Source organism: Myotis lucifugus, unplaced genomic scaffold (assembly GCF_000147115.1).
Source record: "Myotis lucifugus unplaced genomic scaffold, Myoluc2.0 scaffold_41, whole genome shotgun sequence".
NCBI lineage: Eukaryota > Metazoa > Chordata > Mammalia > Chiroptera > Vespertilionidae > Myotis > Myotis lucifugus.
The window spans coordinates 7,193,969-7,210,423 of NW_005871089.1; the positions used below are offsets into that span (position 1 = coordinate 7,193,969).

A 16,455-nucleotide genomic window follows, 5' to 3' on the forward strand; every position below is an offset into this window, starting at 1 on the left:
ATGGACATTCCAACTCTGCCTGACCAGCTGTGTGACCTTAGGCTAGTGACTGCTCTTCTTTGAGCCTCAGTAATATGGGGCCAATAATGCATCTGCCTATAGGTTCATTGCATTAAAGTGTCTGGCCCAGTGCCTACCATGCAGCCAAATACTCCTTAAATGCTAGCAGTATGGTTAATATTAATATCGTAACTATAATTATATCTGGGTGATTTTGGGGCTCAGTTTCCTCTTCTGTAAAATGGGGTTATAATGCTACTGAGGACCTCAAAGTTCTTCCCACTTACCATCCCTTCTGCCATCCCACTGCCCTGTCTTCCTAGATACCTCAGAACAGAGCCTAGAAACAGGGAGGAAAAAAGAAGGCAGGGAAATAAATATCTCACCGTCTGTCCATCCATCTGTTAGCAAAGGTGGCATCAGTTTTCATCGAGGTGGGGAATCTGCGAAGTAGTCAAAAAAATATCCCTCTGTGATTCCAGCAGCCCAGCTGTTCTCTTTCAGGAAAAGTGCTGAGGGCTGAAAATAAAATAAAGGAACAATAATAGAAAGACACAAGGAAAGAAGGGAGAGAGGGGAGGAAGAGAAGAGCAAAATAGACAGGGAAGAGAGAGGCAGGCATGGGGCAGGGCAGCAGAGAGTGGGCCAAGGTTTTGTCAGGGCCTTTCTAGCTACCTGGAACAGCATTCAGCAAGGCTACCTTTGACCTGCTCTGAGCTGCCAGCCACTGCATGCCCACTTGAACCTGGGCTCAAAGGCAGTGTCATCTGTGATCTTTAAAGTTGCTGTTGTATCTGTAAATCTTCCTGCTTAATATCAGGGAGGCCTTTGGGCCCTTGGCCTTTTAGAAATGGTGGCATCTCAGCTATGGAGGGAAACCTTGGAAAGGAATTTCCAGGCTCCTGTTTGGCCTCTGACTGTATTCTGACTCTGGTCCCCAAGATAGGCACTTGTGGCCACTCCATGGGCCTGTACAGACCCCATTTTGTCCATCCTCTGCACCTTCGCACCTGCTGTTCCTTCCTCCTAAAATGTCTGTCCCCCTCTCTCCATGGAAGGATCCTACCATTCTTGCAAAACTGCCTCCTCCACGGAGACCCCTGGGATTTCTTCCCAACCTCCGGGGCTTGTCTCTCCTCCCTTCCTGCTCTGATCATAGTGGGCCTGCCTTTCCCTGGCACGTGCTCTGGCAAATGGGCTGGGGCCATTTAAGGTCTGGCTTCCTCATGCCTTTGGTCAGGGGCAGGACACCTCTTGGTGCCATAGCAGGGCCAGGTTTGAGAGCCTCTGGGGGCCTTGGGTTCTCAGCAGGCCACTCACCTACCTCTAAACTCCCACTAGGGAGGCCACTAAGGAAACTGCCTTCCCTGCTTCAGAATCAGTGCCTATCAAGTAGGCAGTTAGAGCAATGAGTTCTAAGTCCCAGACCACATAGCCACCCAGCCTGAAGTCCTCTTCAGGCCTCTACCCTCTTCAGCTAGAGTGTACCCTGGGTGCTGGTTCCAGCTTTGTCACTTACTTCTCTACGATCTTGGGTAAGGTACTGTGCTTCTCCATGCCTCTGTTTTGTCATCTGTAAAATGGGGAAGCTAACAGAACCTTCCTCATAGAGTTGTTGAGAGTGTGAAACAAGTTATCGCCTAGATTATAGGAGGTCCTGGAGTTAGACATTTACATTTCCCGCCCCGGGTCTGTGGCAGGGCCTGCCTCCTTCTGGGCCCAGTTTAGATGAGCATGCCCTCCCTGGCTGTCAGCTAGTTCCAGCTCAGTCACTTATGGAGACAGAGGTGCCTCAGAGGCACATGGAGGAAATCTCTCATGCTGTAATTTCAGGCCGTGAGAATGGATTTGGGATAATATCACGCAGACTCAGCTGGGGGAGAGTCTGGGCCAGGGGCTGGCCCTGAATGTGTGTTTATGCTCTGCCACAGCTGCTCCCAAGAGGGAGGGCTGGTTAGCCTCTACTCTGGCCCTCTTGGAAGTAGAGAAACCCCAGGTTCCTGCCATGCCCCTCCTGCTCATAGATTTGTGACTACATTTGGGGCACAAAGAAGAGGAAAGGAAAACTTGGCCTCTGGATGAATTATGAGCTACAGCCTGGTCCCCTCACCACTTTCCGCCCCCACTCCAGTCAGCTCTCTTGGTTGCCATGACAGCAGGGAGCTGGGAAGCAGGATTCCTTCTGGGGACAGAACCAGAGTGTGCTAGCATGCGTGCTCATGGTGGGCAGTGTATCCATGTGCCTGCCCAGGTCTTCCTGCAGGCTGGTGTGTGGTGGTGTGCGGGGGGAGCTGTGTTTGGGTGGGGCCACACTCCCCTGACAAGTAGGAACAAGCATTTGTTCATGATGCTTCTCACACTTCAGACGTCGCTGGCATTTATCTTAGCCATGAGATATACAGTCACCCCTTTCCCCCAGCTTGTTAACTATGGAGGCCATAGGTATGCCTGTCCCAATCACACCCCCACCAGGCTCATGCAGAAGACCCTTCACCACCCTTCTCATGTTGCTGGCCCATGCATGAAACAGGTAATATAGGCAGTGCTGTCCCAATTTGTAGATAGGGAAACTGAGGCAGCTCATACACTCACTCGTTCACTGGACTCACCCTGACTGCCAACTAGGCTGAGGCTCTTCTGGGGTTTCCTGGCACCCCCAGGCAGTGTATGTGTCCGAGAACCACTTGGGATCTTAGGCTCCTGGGCTGTCTCCTCTTCCACACCTGAGTGAGGCTGGCTAATGTCCACCACAAGGGGAGAATTATCAATAAGGTGTTTAACTGCTTCTCTGTTCTTCAGTTCAGAGCTAACTGCTGGCTTAAGGAAAGGCTGCCAGCCATTCTAAAGTGGGTCTGGAGTCAGCTCTCCAGTGGGACCAGTAAAACATGTGTGGGTACAAAGTGAGCGCAGGCCTGTAACTAAGGGCCTGCAGGGACCAACCTGCCTTCATTTGTTCATGGTGCTTCTCACACTTCAGACATTGCTGGCATTTATCTTAGCCATGAGATGTGCAAGAACCCCCTCCCCTAGCTTGTTAACTAATGTGAAAATGGCCCTGCCAAGTTTTAGAGTGGGGAGAGAGCTGGGCACTGGAAGGATGAGTGGTGATGAGGTCCACCCCTCTGCCTGCTGCTTGGGCTGCTCTAGGGAGAGATGGTGAGAAGGAGCATGCCTCAAGGTCAGCTCCCCATTCTCCCCAACCCATTGTGTACCCTGGGGGTCCTCCCTGACCCCTGCATCATGAGCTGTGATGTATGAAGTCTTTGCAAGCTGGCTGGCCAGGGCCGCCTCCTCCCAGAAAACTCTGCCCCTGATTTGGAGAGGGACTGGGTGGTCTTGACCCTGTTCTCTTTGGGGAAGGATGAAGGCTCCCAGACAGGCCAGTCCTGGGAAGAGGAGTGTCTGGGTGTGCACTAGGAAATTTCTGGAGGGCACACCAGGGCCCTCTCCCTACTTGCCCTATGAGCCATTATGGCAGTGCAGGAGTTTATGGCTTGTTTTCATGCCCCAGCAGGTGATATGAACACTGCATCTGAGTATATTGTGCCCATGTTTTGGTTTGAGAGTGTGGGGGCCCTCCCATTATCTGAGACTTTCCAGATCATTCCACAGTGGGCAGCCAGCCTGAGCCACATCCTTTATCCAGTGAAGAGGGGTCCTCTATCCAACCCTAAAACTCGGTGAATGTCACCAGGGCCAGACCTGGCCACTGGTCCTGGCTTTACTAGGACAAGTCATCTCCCTTTTCTGAGCTTTAGTTTTTCATCTGTGAAATGGGCACAGCAGCCCTTTCTGCACATGTTGCTGGAGGGATTGAGGGAGCCAGCCCAGCGCTGTGTTCATCAGCTTTAGGAGTGGCCAGTGAGAAGTCAGTTAGAGCTTAGCCTGCCCTGAGCTCAGGCTGGCTCTGGGCTCATTTCCTGTCATCTCAGGTACATGTGCTGGTTCTCTCTTGCCCTCCTGGTGTCACTCACACTTCCACCAACAGCACCCTCATTTCCCAGGTAACAGAAATGCCTCAAGCAGGTGGAGGGCCCAGAAGGAGCAGGTAGATGCTCAGGTCTGCCCTTGGGACCCCCAGAACCAGAGCTTCCCCTCATCCACCTGGTCTCCAGCTTCTGGTAGCCAGTTGCAGGCTTCCAGGGTAACGTGGGCAGAGAAGGGACAGAGAGAGCTGGCACTGCCCAGATACAGACCACAGGTGCTGCTCTTCCCCAGCACAGCCAGGAAGCCCTAAAAGGGGACTTGGGTTTTCTGACTGTGGCGAGAAGCCTTGGAGAATGTGGGAGATGCAGAAAAGTCCTGCTCAGGAAGCTTAACTCTGACACACACAACAGAGATGACACCTCCTGTTTAACAGTGATACACTCACCATAGATCTGCCACACAACACAATTATATTTTCTATATATATAAAAGTGACCGACTGTCCATCCATCCAACCATCTGACTGACCGACCAGCTGGTAATTATGATGCACACTGGCAATTTAAAATTAAACATTGACTTGCACGTGCACGATACATATTAAGCTCTCGCTGGTGCCAATTGCATGCCTGTGTTTCAATCTGTCATTGTCGATCGTGAATTTGGTTGACACTTTTATTATAGAGCAAGGGTGAATAGTGATATTAAAATATTTCTTCTAATTAATTTCCCTTCAATGTGCATGAATTTGTGCACAGGCCACTAGTATTTTTAATAACCACTAACACAACAAACTAATACATACACAAAGCAGACACTACTGCACCAACTAGACTCTACCACAGTGGTCATGGATTATGTCATGTAATCCTCATGACTTTTGGGATTAGGGAAAGGACTTGCCCAAGTGCTCTGCTCAGAGGCGTCCATATTCCAGAAGGTTTTCCCACTCATCACACCCACCCATTTTCCTGTTTGCAGACATATCATCCCCCTATCCAATCCCATAGTAGAGGGGGATGAGGTAGGAGGGCAAAAAGCCCAAGCATTCTGCTGGGGGCTGGCACAGACTCTCAGGAAGGATGCCCTGGTTTCTTGCATCCCTACCTGAGATTTCCCCTTGGCTTACTATCTCTGGGCCTGAGTTGTGGCTCCTCTCTGGGTGTAAACACTATCCCATAGAGCTTGGGGAAGGCCACCTTCTATACCTCCTCTTCCCTGACCCTCAGGCTATGACTGGTGGGGTGGCACACCCAAGAATGGCAGGAATGGGGCATCTAGAGCCACATAGCCAGAAGAGACCCTGGAGATACTCAAGGGATTCCCTCCCTAAGTACCACCTTCCACACATCCCACGAGCCTCTCTCTTCCCTCGGTGCAACCTATTGTTGATGGTTCCAGCAGTCCTTATAAAGGCCTGACCTAGATAAGGGGGAAAGGGCACCTTCCTTGCCTTTGAGGATTGCCATAACCTCCGGTCCTACCCCCAGGGGCCTGCTCTCCTACCTGGTTCAGCCAGGTAGCCTTTCTGTGCCCCATTCCTTCTCAGCCCTCAGCATCACTCAGGGGTCCTGGTCAGGTTCACCTGTCACTAGCTGAGAGTCAGGTCTGCCTTTCTCTCCCCTGATCCTCTGAGAGGAGAGTCAGCCAGAGAGATGGGGAGTGTGTGTGTGTGTGTGTGTGTGTGTGTGTGTGTGTGTGAGAGAGAGAGAGAGAGAGAGAGAGAGAGAGAGAGAGGCTATCAGGGTGGGGCTGATGCTGATCAGTGAGAGCCATGAGGGGCTGTGGTCTGACCTGACCAGCCCACCCCCAAAAGTAAGCACCCTGCCAAGTTCTTTGTAGTAGCTGGGGGCACATTCTGCATGCTCCCCCATTCAGTTTGGTGCAGACTTTGAAACCAGACAGACACCTTTCAACTTCCCCGCATATGACCTATGTGATCCTGGGCAAAGATGTCCTTAGGGCTCAGAATGAGCACCCAGTCCCAGGAGTTGTCCCTTGAAGATGCCTCCATCCCTCTCAGACCAGGCTACCTGGCTATCACTGTAGGCACCTGCTGCCAGCTGCCCCCAGCCCACTGGGCAGGTGCCAGACAGGGACGTGCCAATGGCTGAGAGTTCTCATGCAGCAAAAGAGCTCCTGGGAACACCACACCACAGTGGCTGTCACAACATGATGCTGAGCACCAACTGTGATGCCATAATCTCCCCCACCTCCTCCTGGGGCTGAGTTCAGCTGGTGTGGGGAAAGGTAGGAGGCCAAGGCTCCAGGCCTCAACTCTGACTTGGGCAGCTGCAATGCCTCTCTGTGTATCTGCAAAACAGGCCATAGTGGGACAGACCAAGGCTGCACAAGATAAGATAAAGGGGTGCAGAGAAAACCCCTGGAGGAGAGCCCAAGCCCAAAGTGTAGCTGATAAGAACTTTCAGGATTCCCTTCTTTTGGGAGAAGGAAACTACTGAGAGAACTAATGCTCTCCTGAGGGTATTTGGGGACTGGGGACAAGAGCCTATCTGCTGCCCAAAGCCCAAGTGATGAGCCCAGCCCTGCTCCCTGTGTGCCCTTGGGAGGGTTATGGAGGGTGATCTGACTGCTTTTCTAGGGCCAGGCTGCGGTGAGGGCACCTTCCCTATGCCCTTGCCAGAGCTGAGCACACCAGGGACATCCAAGTGCCCAAATCAGGCTGCATCTGAGAGACTGCAGACCCCAAATTTGAGAAATAGTGGAGTTCAAGCTCTCCACCATCAAGGAGCCAAAATAACATTATTTCCAGCCACCACTCCTACTCCCCCCCCCCCCCCCCGCCCCAAAGCCTCTCTGTGGTGGTAGCTCTGGCTCTAGAACCCTGCCTTCATCTTTCTTCTCTGCTCCCTGGGGATGGGGTGCCCTGTGTGTGGTGGAGCCTAGAGTGGGCCAAGCACTGGCAGCAGACACCTTCCCTTCCTCAGCTGCTCCTCCCTTCTTACTCATAGCCTGGACTCAGGCTTTAATGAAGTATAAACAGGGCCTGGTGGAGGGAAGCCTCATTAGGCCTGATCTAATTCGGAGCCCTGTAAGATTGGGGTGGATGAGAGAAGGAGAAGGAGTGCCCTACTGTGCACCAGGAATATCATACCTGTATGCTCGCTCCTGGACCATCTCCACACTCCCCAGATAGTGTGAATGGAAAGCGACTCAGAGGTAGGTGACATGCCCAAGGTCACACAGCCAGCAAGAGGCTTCCTGGGATGTGCACCTGTGTCTGGCTCTAGTATCCAGTTCTTTCCAGGACCCCAACCTGCCTCGGCAAATCAGGCTGCGCAGAACCTCAGAGTTCTTCAGGCCCCCCTAGCATCCTCTGTGGCAGGTCTGTCCAGCAGCTGCTTGCACACCACAGTGATGGGGAGCTCACAGCCCGGTTTGGCTCTTTATGTCTGTGGACCTCCACTCTCTCCCACCACCCCCTGACTCCACAGTGGGTCAGAAGAGCAGGCAGGGAGTGAGGAGCCAGATTTCAGCCTCTCTCCACACCCAACCCTCATCTATCTCCCTCTGCAATCTGGGAGGGTGTGGGCAAGTCCATACAATGCCAGGCACTGACTGCCCTTTGTTAGACTTGTCTAACAAGTTGTGTATGGTTCATCTTATAATTCCAATAATTTATAGGCATATTAGTGACCAGGCAGCTGCCCTCAGTCCCAGCCAGATGGAATGGGGTGATGCAGCTGGGAGCCTCTGCTGATATTTACTTTCTCCCACCATCAATTATTAAGGAGCTCTCCTTCATTTTTGTACATAATTACATGCACTATTATGGTTCAAATTCCCCTGTTCTTAATCCCTTTGGAGAGAGCGCAGCCTGCCTAACAGGGCTGTGCTGGCCTGGGGACCTAGCTGGCTAGAGAACACAGCAAGCAGACACTCTACCTGAGAGGGAGAGGGTGGCAGCCTCAGCCCCACCCCCCCTCAGCTGAGCTGAAACCACTCAGGCCAGTTGCCTTTCCCCACCATTCTGGGTCAGGCCTTTGCACCTGCTGTTTTCTCTGCTCAGAGCACCATGCCCCACTGTACAGCTGGTTGACTCCTGCTCACCCTTTGGATTTCAGCTCAGCCATTGTCACCTTTCCTACCTCCTGGTTATCTATCATGACTCCCCAGTGCCTGCCCTGTGTGTGCATGACTCCCAACGCTTTCCTCACCTCAGCCTGGATCATGTTGCATTGAACCTTCCTACTAGACCAGGCCTATCTGGGGCACAGAGAAAGCTGTAGTGTTTGTTGAGTGAATTAATGGAAAGATGTAGATGGAGGGATGCCTCCACCTGCTTCACCACTAGTGAGCCCACTGAAGCCCTGGTCCCACCCCCTCTTCCAGGAAACCTTTCCTGACTACTGCAGCCACACACATCTCCATTTCCTCCCAACTCCACCAGACCTTCTTGCTCTGGGCTGGGGCCCCCAGAGTGCAGCAAGGCCTGGGCCCTCCATCTATGCCCCCAGCATAAAACAGAGGGCAGGGTAGGATGGAGGGAGAGACTATCTCAGCTCTGCTGTGTGACCTGGGGAAGTAGCTTACCTTCCCTGATCCTATTTTCCTCATTCGTTATATGGGGATAATAACAGTTCCTACTTTACTGAGTTGTGGTTGAGGCTTATGTGAGATAAATGATAAAAGCACCAAATACAGGGTCCATTATGTTGTGGGTGCTCAAGCAATATTCTTTAACCTTAACCATTGTCTGTCTGTGAACTGAATCGAGGTAAAATTGAACTGAATTGTGTTGAATTGAATCATCTTCTAATTCACACCTTCTCTTGTCTATACCTTTTTGTTTTTAGTCTCCCCTACTATGTAGCTTGCTCCAGGCTTGGCTCATGGGGGCCTCTGAAAATATTTCAGATTGATTTACACAGACTTTCCAAGATTCTCATTCTACACCTACGAAGGGAGAAGGGGGCAAGTCTCTCCTGTTCTACAGAAGAATAGACCAAGGCCAGGAGATAACATGGCCTCTCCTAGTTAGTGGCAAATTGAGGAATCAAGCCCTGGCCTCCCACTGGACTTGAAAGCCCAGGAATATCTCCCTGGAGACCCTGAGCCTCCATTTCTTCCTCTGTAAGAAGATATAATAATTGAATGGACCCCATGTGGTTGCTGAAAGAATTAAATGAGTGAGAACTACTGTGCCTGCTCATGGTGAACACTTCAGAGTGTAGGGTTTGGGATAGGCCCAACTCTACTACCTCTGTTTCTTCTCTCCCCAGAGGCAACACTGGTGTTGATCATTCCCATGCATGTTTTTATATTTTTCCTATATATGTAGGTGGCCATACACAGTCTAGGGTTTGTTTTTAAACCTTATGTAAATAGTACTATCTTATACATGTCTTGGGTGTTTTCATCAACATTGTGTTTGTGGGGTAACCCACACTGATGCAGGTAACCCCAGCGTATCTGTTTTCAGTGTTGCATAATATTCCACTGTGTGATTGTGACACATTCTGTTCATGCCTTCTCCCAACAATGGCACCCCAGTGAGTGTTCCTGTACTTGCTTCCATAGGCGTATCTCTCCAGGTTATATACCCAGGAGGGAGTTGTTGGGTCACAGTTGTGTATCTTTTCAACTCTACTGGATAAGCACCTAGTTGCTCTGTCATTTCTCACCCAGGCTGGCAGCAGGTACTTTGCATTGTCTCAATGCCCAGTCCTATTGGGAGAAAGGAATTTTTATGCTCATTTTACAGATGGAGCAGGTATTAGTTATCAATTTCTTTGTAACAAATCACCCCAAAACTCAGTGGCTTAAAACAACAAATATTTATTATCTTAGAGTTTCTGGGTCAGGTGAGGCTTAGCTGGGTGTGTCTGGCTCAAGGCCTCTCACAAAGGTGCAGTCAAGGTGTCAGCCAGAGTATCAGTCATCTCAGGGCTGGACTTGGGGAAGGTCTGCATCCAAGCCTGTGCATGTGGCTATTGGCAGGTCTCGGTTCCTTGTGAGGTGTTAGTTAGAGACATCAGTTTCTTTCCATGCAGGCTTCTCAACAGAACAGCTATTCACATGGCAATTGGCCTCTGTCATAGAGAACAAGCATGTAACGGAATGAGGGCACCAAAGATGGAAGCCGCGGTCTTTTTGTAACCTCATATCAGAAGTGGTATTACTTCTGCCATAAATAAGCCAATTAGTCCAGGCCACACTTGAGGGTAGGAGATTGCACATGTAGTGGGGAGGGCAGGATACCATACGGCAGGGACTATCTGGGGTCATCTTAGGGGCTGCCTCTTACAGGGCTCAGAGAGGTGAAGTGACTTGCCTAGGGTCACAAGGTTAGATATAGAGCCAGGACTGGAACTCAAGACTGCTTGGCCCTGAGGCTGGAGACCTTCTGAGCTGCCACACCGCTTTTGACTTAAGTTAATAACAGGTTCTAACTTCAGTTAATAAACAAGTTTCCTGCACAACAGAACTCACGACAAGCACTTAATAAATGGATTTGCTAATCATGCTGCCTGTTTGCACACATTAGCGCAAGTACCCCCTGACATGAGCCATGTGGATAGCTGAGCCCACACCTTTGGGAGAAGATTTTCTGCCAAGCCTGGAGCCCAGATTCCCAAAGACCAGGGAGTGGTCCCTTCACACAAACTGCCTTTTGTGTTTGCTTTTTTGTTTTGCCCTCAATTTAATTATTTCAGTGGTGTGTGTGTGTGTGTGTGTGTATGTGTGTGTAATGGAGTGTACACTTCCCTGTGTTCTAAGAAGAGCTAACTGCAAAGTCAGGAACGTCAGGTATTTCCCAGATGGGCTTCTGGATGGAAGGGCTAACAAGCCCCCTTCCTGCCTGGACCCAGACAAATTTCCTGCTTCTCAGCTACTATGGATGCAGCAACCAGGTGCACAGCTCAGTAGGGGTGTGTGAATAGGCTGAGCAGGGGCCAGCCCTGGGACCTTGTCTCTCTACAGTGCTTCTGCCTTGGGGCCTCCCAGAGCCTTTTGACTCCCCTGGTTCTTAGTGTGATTCCAAGTAGTGGAGGCTGCTGCCTATGTTGCTTCTAGATAAGTAGATGTTGCTGATACTGGGATATTTCCAGTGGAGGTGTGGGTGACCAAGACCCTGAGATGAGGGTACGTGAGAGTTGAGGATTTAAGAGTACTCCTGGCCCCCACATCCTGGCCCCTTCCACAGAGAAACCCATTGGTCTGTTCTGAATAATGGATTTCAGTCGACTTTAATTTGTACACATCACACCCTCTGGAATCAGGACTCTGGGCTGTCTGTGGAAACTGGAGGCAACACAAGATTAGTCCCTGCCTTCCTGGTGTTCCTGATCCTCAAAGGATGAAGAACTCGGTCAAGGCCTTTCCTAGTGGGAATGCTGCCAGGACCTTTATTTATTTATTTATTTTTAATTTTTTATTGATTAAGTTATTACATATGTGTCCTTATCCCCACATTACCCCCATCCCCCCCCACTCATGCCCTCATCCCCCCCCCCCCTCTGTTGTCTGTGTCCATTGGTTAGGCCTATATGCTTGGATATAAGTCCCTTGGTTGATCTCTCCCCCTTACTCCCACCCTCTGAGGTTTGACGGTCTGATCGATGCTTCTCTGTCTCTGGATCTGTTTTTGTTCATCAGTTTATGTTGTTCATTATATTCCATAAAAGAGTGAGATCATGTGATATTTATCTTTCTCTGACTGGCTTATTTCACTTAGCATAATGCTCTCCAGTTCTATCCATGCTGTTGCAAATGGTAAGAACTCCTTCTTTTTTACCGCAGTGTAGTATTCCATTGTGTAGATGTACCACAGTTTTTTAATCCACTCATCTACTGATGGGCACTTAGGCTGTTTCCAAATCTTAGCTACGGTGAATTGTGCTGCTATGAACATAGGGGTGCATATATCCTTTCTAATTGGTGTTTCTAGTTTCTTGGGATATATTCCTAGAAGTGGGATAAGGAGGGCCTACAGGCTCAGAGGCAGACAGCAAGCATAACAGTAAGTATAATAACCACGAAAATACCTGCATTTATTAAGAACCTACTATGTGCCAGGCCCAGCATCAAGTACTAGATATATATTAAGTAATGAGATCCTAACACTAACCCTGTGAAATGGGTTTACCGATATTCCCATCTTACTGAGGAGGAACCAAGACTCGGAGAGGTGCTCAAGGACACAAGGCCAGCTCAGAGCAGGAGACTGGTGCTTAGACAGGCTTCTGGAAAAGGGGCTGTCCTTTGTGTCCTTGGGCACCTCTCTAAAATGGCTGGGGCATTGGAGTCTGCTGAGACCTCTTATTAGCAAGAAAAACAAAGACCAGGAGTCCAGGAATGACCCTGAGTTCCTAGGAGGCTGAAGCCACAGATGTCATTCAGGGTCATTCAAGGAGCCCCTGTGGGAGGCCTCATCCCACTCTCCCCAGTGTCTAGACAGGGCCACAGAGACCTGTGCTTAGAGACCCCCAAGCCAACACCTCACTGCATAGCTGGGGGAACTTTCCCCAGGATGGGCAATGACCCTCTCCTGGTCACACAGCAAGTCAATAAGAGGTCAGAATCAAATTTACAGCATAAAGTGGGACATGGGCACTTCCAGCTGGATGCTGGCTCCAACCCACTCCCCCATTCTTGTTCCATCCCCCTCCCATGCTGTTTGCCCAGCCCCCACCCACCTTCTGGACTCCTGGTCTTTGTTTTTCTTGCTAATTAGAGGTCTCAGCAGTGACTCCACTTGCCCCAGCCATTTTAGAGCTGTCATTAATTTCAAGTGCCTTCAGAAATAATCATTAGTATAAAACCCCACAAGCTGCTGGGATGCAAGAGGCAGGACCAGCACAGAGCAGGCATACAGACAGGCCTGTGTGCCACCCATTCCTCCCTGTGCTCTTGGGGGACCCATCCTCATCTTGCATCCTCAGCTCCCCCAGAGTCGGGGAGAAGAGGGCTTGGGCTCTGACATCAGAGGCAAAACCCAGCTGGCCGTCTTGCACACAGAGTGAACTTGAGCAACTCAACAGTCCCCTGGGAGCCTCAGTTTTTTTCATCTGTACAATGGGGATAGCAGTACCAGTCTTGAAGTGAGAAGTACATAAAGTATAGTTCAGAGCCTGGCTTACTATAGGGGAGGAATAAATGTTAGAGGGCCCTGTCCCCTCTCCAGAGTTTCCTGGCAAACCCATTCCAGCTTCTCTGCTCTGCTGTGAGGGCTCAGACTGCAGCAGGCTGGCTCTTTCTCACAGCTATCAGCTCTTGATTGACTGGGAGTTGTTGAGTTTTCACTCCAAAGCCAGGATCTGCTCTGTGCCCATCCATATAACATGTTGTCTTGGGCCTACCATTGGGAGCTTCTAGTCTGAGGACAGAGAGGGATGAGACTGGAGCCTTGTCTCTGAGGCCATTTCAGTCCAGGGAGAGAAGACAGGAATAGAACAGTCTTAGTTTTGGTCTCAAAGCACAGGTGGAGACAGGGAGAGGGCATGCCAAACAGGTGGGCCAGTGAGGACAAAGGCTGGGAGGTGTGGGTGAACCTTCAATGGTAGCTCCTGAGTATTTTTCCCTGGTTGTGTCAGTGAAGACCCAGACTGGGCCACTCCCATATGTCCCCATGGCCCTAGGACCCCTGACAGGTTGGGGGCCGCTCTCCAGACTGTTCTGCAGCTCATGTAGAGGCTCTGACTGGGTGAGAGCCCAGTAACAGGCCTCCCTTTTATGGGGTCTCTGATGACAAGGTCAGGAACCTGCACTCTCACCAAGCCCAGGCTGGATCCTCAAAAAGGCCTTTTCTTCAAGTTCTTCCCCTTAAAGCCTTCCCCTTCCCATTATTTCCACTGGTGAAATAAGACCGGGGATGCTGGTACAGGACATTTCTTTTGAAGAAACAGGGAAGGGAAATGGCTTGGATACTGTTAGCAATGTAGAACTAAGGCTGCAGGGCAATTCCTCCCAGACACAGCTCTGCTGTCGCCCCTGAAAGGGTCATTTTGGGCCCCAGAGAACCCTACCCTGGATGCCAACTTCCTCAGGCAGCATCTGGGGGCTAGCTGGGGGACATTAGGCACGCTCCCACTTCTCTGATGAGATAATGAGGCAGGGAGCAGGTGAGTCGGGGGTGGAGACAGGCCAGGCTGTGCTGTTCCAGAGTCAGACGCCACACCAGGAATAGCCCCCGCCGTCGCCTTCCCTCCCTGCTCCCAGCCCCTGCAGGTCTGCTCTCGCTCACGTCTAGTGGGGCCTTCATGCTGGAGCATGAGCGTGTCTATTCTTGCTGGGCTGGTGGGAGGAGGCGGTGCGGGAGTTGGGAGCACACGGGTAACTCACAAATAGCCTGGACGGGGGAGCCAGGAGCCTGTGTTGGGGTTCAGGCAGCAGAGTTGAGGGGCCAGGGAGCCGCCTTCGCTGGGCTCTTGAAGGGAGGAGGACTCCTGTACCAGTTCTCTTCCCCTCCCACATATAAGTTCCCTCAGCCAAGCCTGCCGCCTACTGGTTTTCTCAGCCCGGAAGGCGATTCAAATTCTCTTTCCAGGCGTATTACCAGCTGTGTGACCACAGGCAAGTCAGTAATCTCTCTGAGCTTGGGATTCCTTGACTCTGTCACAGGGGAACAGCATCTCCTCCCAGGATTGTTGGAGGGTGAATGCAGAGGGCACAGCAGCACAGCATCGGCTTCTGCTAGGAGGGGGGCTCCAGCCAAACCTAGGATGAGGATGGACACAGACATGGAAGACAGGAGATGGTTCTCCAGGCAAGACTATCCCTAGCTGTGGTGTGGCAGTGAGACTGAGAGGTATGCAGAATCTGTATAGCTGGAACAAAAGGTCTGTGCAACACTTTTGGGCTGCGTGTATGAGGCTGAACAGTGGAGAAGCAAGATTGTGCTGGGGATGGGGGCGAGACTGGTGGCCTCACTGTGCCAGCCAGGTTATCTGCAACGAATGTCAGGCATGCTCCATGGGAGGGGGTGGGTAGAGGCACTGGGAACAGGATCTCGGGGTCTGTCTGAAGCCTGAGAGGCCTTGGGCCAGTCTCCTCCACCCAGCCTCAGCTTCTCTGCCTGTCATAACCCCTACTCCTGTGGGCCCAAGGTGTCAGGAGCACTAGTGTGATAAAGGAATGCACTCCCAACTGTGGAGAAGGGGCGAGTATCAGCATTAGTAGTTATCCTAATCAAACTAGCTTAGTGTTAAAGTGCTGGCTTCAAGGAGATGAAAGGGAATGTACAGTGGAAGGAGGTGAGGTCCCAAGGGTCTTAGCCCACTAAGCATGCTCTATTTACCAGGACACCCCTGCCAGCCAATTATCTGTATCTGCTGGTCAAGGAGGATCTGGATGTCTGAGGAGAGGTTCCATTCCTTGGTCCCATCGGAGTATGTGGCCCCAGCCCAGGACTTCCTGGATCTTTGCAAGGGTACGAGAAGAGGGCCCACCAAGCCCAGACGGAAGCTCTATGCTGCCCTCTCCTAGTCGCTGGGTGCAGTATCTGTGGCCAGAGTGGCCTGCTGCCCTCTGCTGGACAGGAAACCAGGCTGGGCGGGAATGGGCTGCAAAGGGGAGGAGGGAGCAAGATCTGGTTTGGGTTAAAGCCACTAAGCCAGCGCGCCTTCCTCGCAGTCCCCTGGGGCTTCCCCCTGACCCCCTAGGACACCAGCCTGTGGGCCTTCCAGCGACTCGCAGACATTTCCGAGAAGAGGGGGGAAGGCGCAGGACAGAGATTCTGGACCAAACCACCCTGACTGGGTGGGGAGCTTTGCCCCTTTACGTACGTGTGTCCGTTCACACGGCAGTGTGCAGTGACTCTACATGTCACTCAGGTTCACATGCACACGTACACGGCCACACAAGAGGGTGAGCGCACACAAGAGGGAGGGTCACGTTGGCCAGTGATTGGCCCTGAGCCCGGACTCGGAGGGGCGCGCCATGTGCAAGGCTGGACACCCGGGCGCCGGCTCCCATGAGAGGCGGGCGCGCCCCTGGCCAGTTTCGCCGTTCTATGGGTGCAGAGCAGCGCTGGGGCGCAGCTCGCTCCCGCCCCCTTCGCGAAAAGGAGACGAGGCCCCCACCTCACCTCCCCCTTCCTTGGTGGTGCGGCCGCGCCTTCTCCTCCCCCGCCTGGCTCCTGCCGCTCACACGCTGCCTCCCTCTCTTGGACCCCCTCCCTCCCAAGCTCGCTCCTCGCGTTCCCTCCCCACGCCGCGGCAGAGAGCGGCCCCGGGCCCGGGCGGAGCCTGCGCGGGAGTGGGTGCGGGAGCGGGCAGGCGGCGGCGGGTCCCGGCCCGGAGCGTGCGGAGTCCCCACCCGCGCCGCTTCCGTGCCTCTCCTAAGGGGGGCTCCGAGCAGCATGCGCGGCCGCTGCCCGAGGGCCTCAGCCCTGGCCCCAGCCCCGCTGCGGAGCGCTCGCGGCCTCCATCCCGGCCCCAGCGGCAGAGGCAGCGGCGTCGCCAGGCCGGCTCTGGACGCAGAACCAGGTTCGTGGAGCCCGTATAGCACGTCCTGAGCGCGCAATGCCCCTCTGTCCACCGGATCCACGGCCTCCTGCCTCCCCGT

General features: G+C 52.3%; 1 protein-coding gene across 4 annotated transcripts in view; it reads left to right on the plus strand.

Annotated features, from left to right (window-relative positions):
* The window catches only part of LINGO1 (leucine rich repeat and Ig domain containing 1), a 325,103-nt gene that overhangs the window by 290,394 nt on the left and 18,254 nt on the right, over positions 1–16,455 (plus strand). Inside the window, exon 1 of one of the 4 annotated variants that reach the window (XM_006087916.3) lies at positions 16,131–16,376. The exons of the other annotated variants lie outside the window; for them this stretch is intronic. The gene's annotated coding sequence lies outside the window, so the exon portion shown is untranslated. Of the gene's footprint in view, positions 1–16,130; positions 16,377–16,455 lie in introns of those variants that run through there. 4 annotated transcript variants of the gene reach the window in all.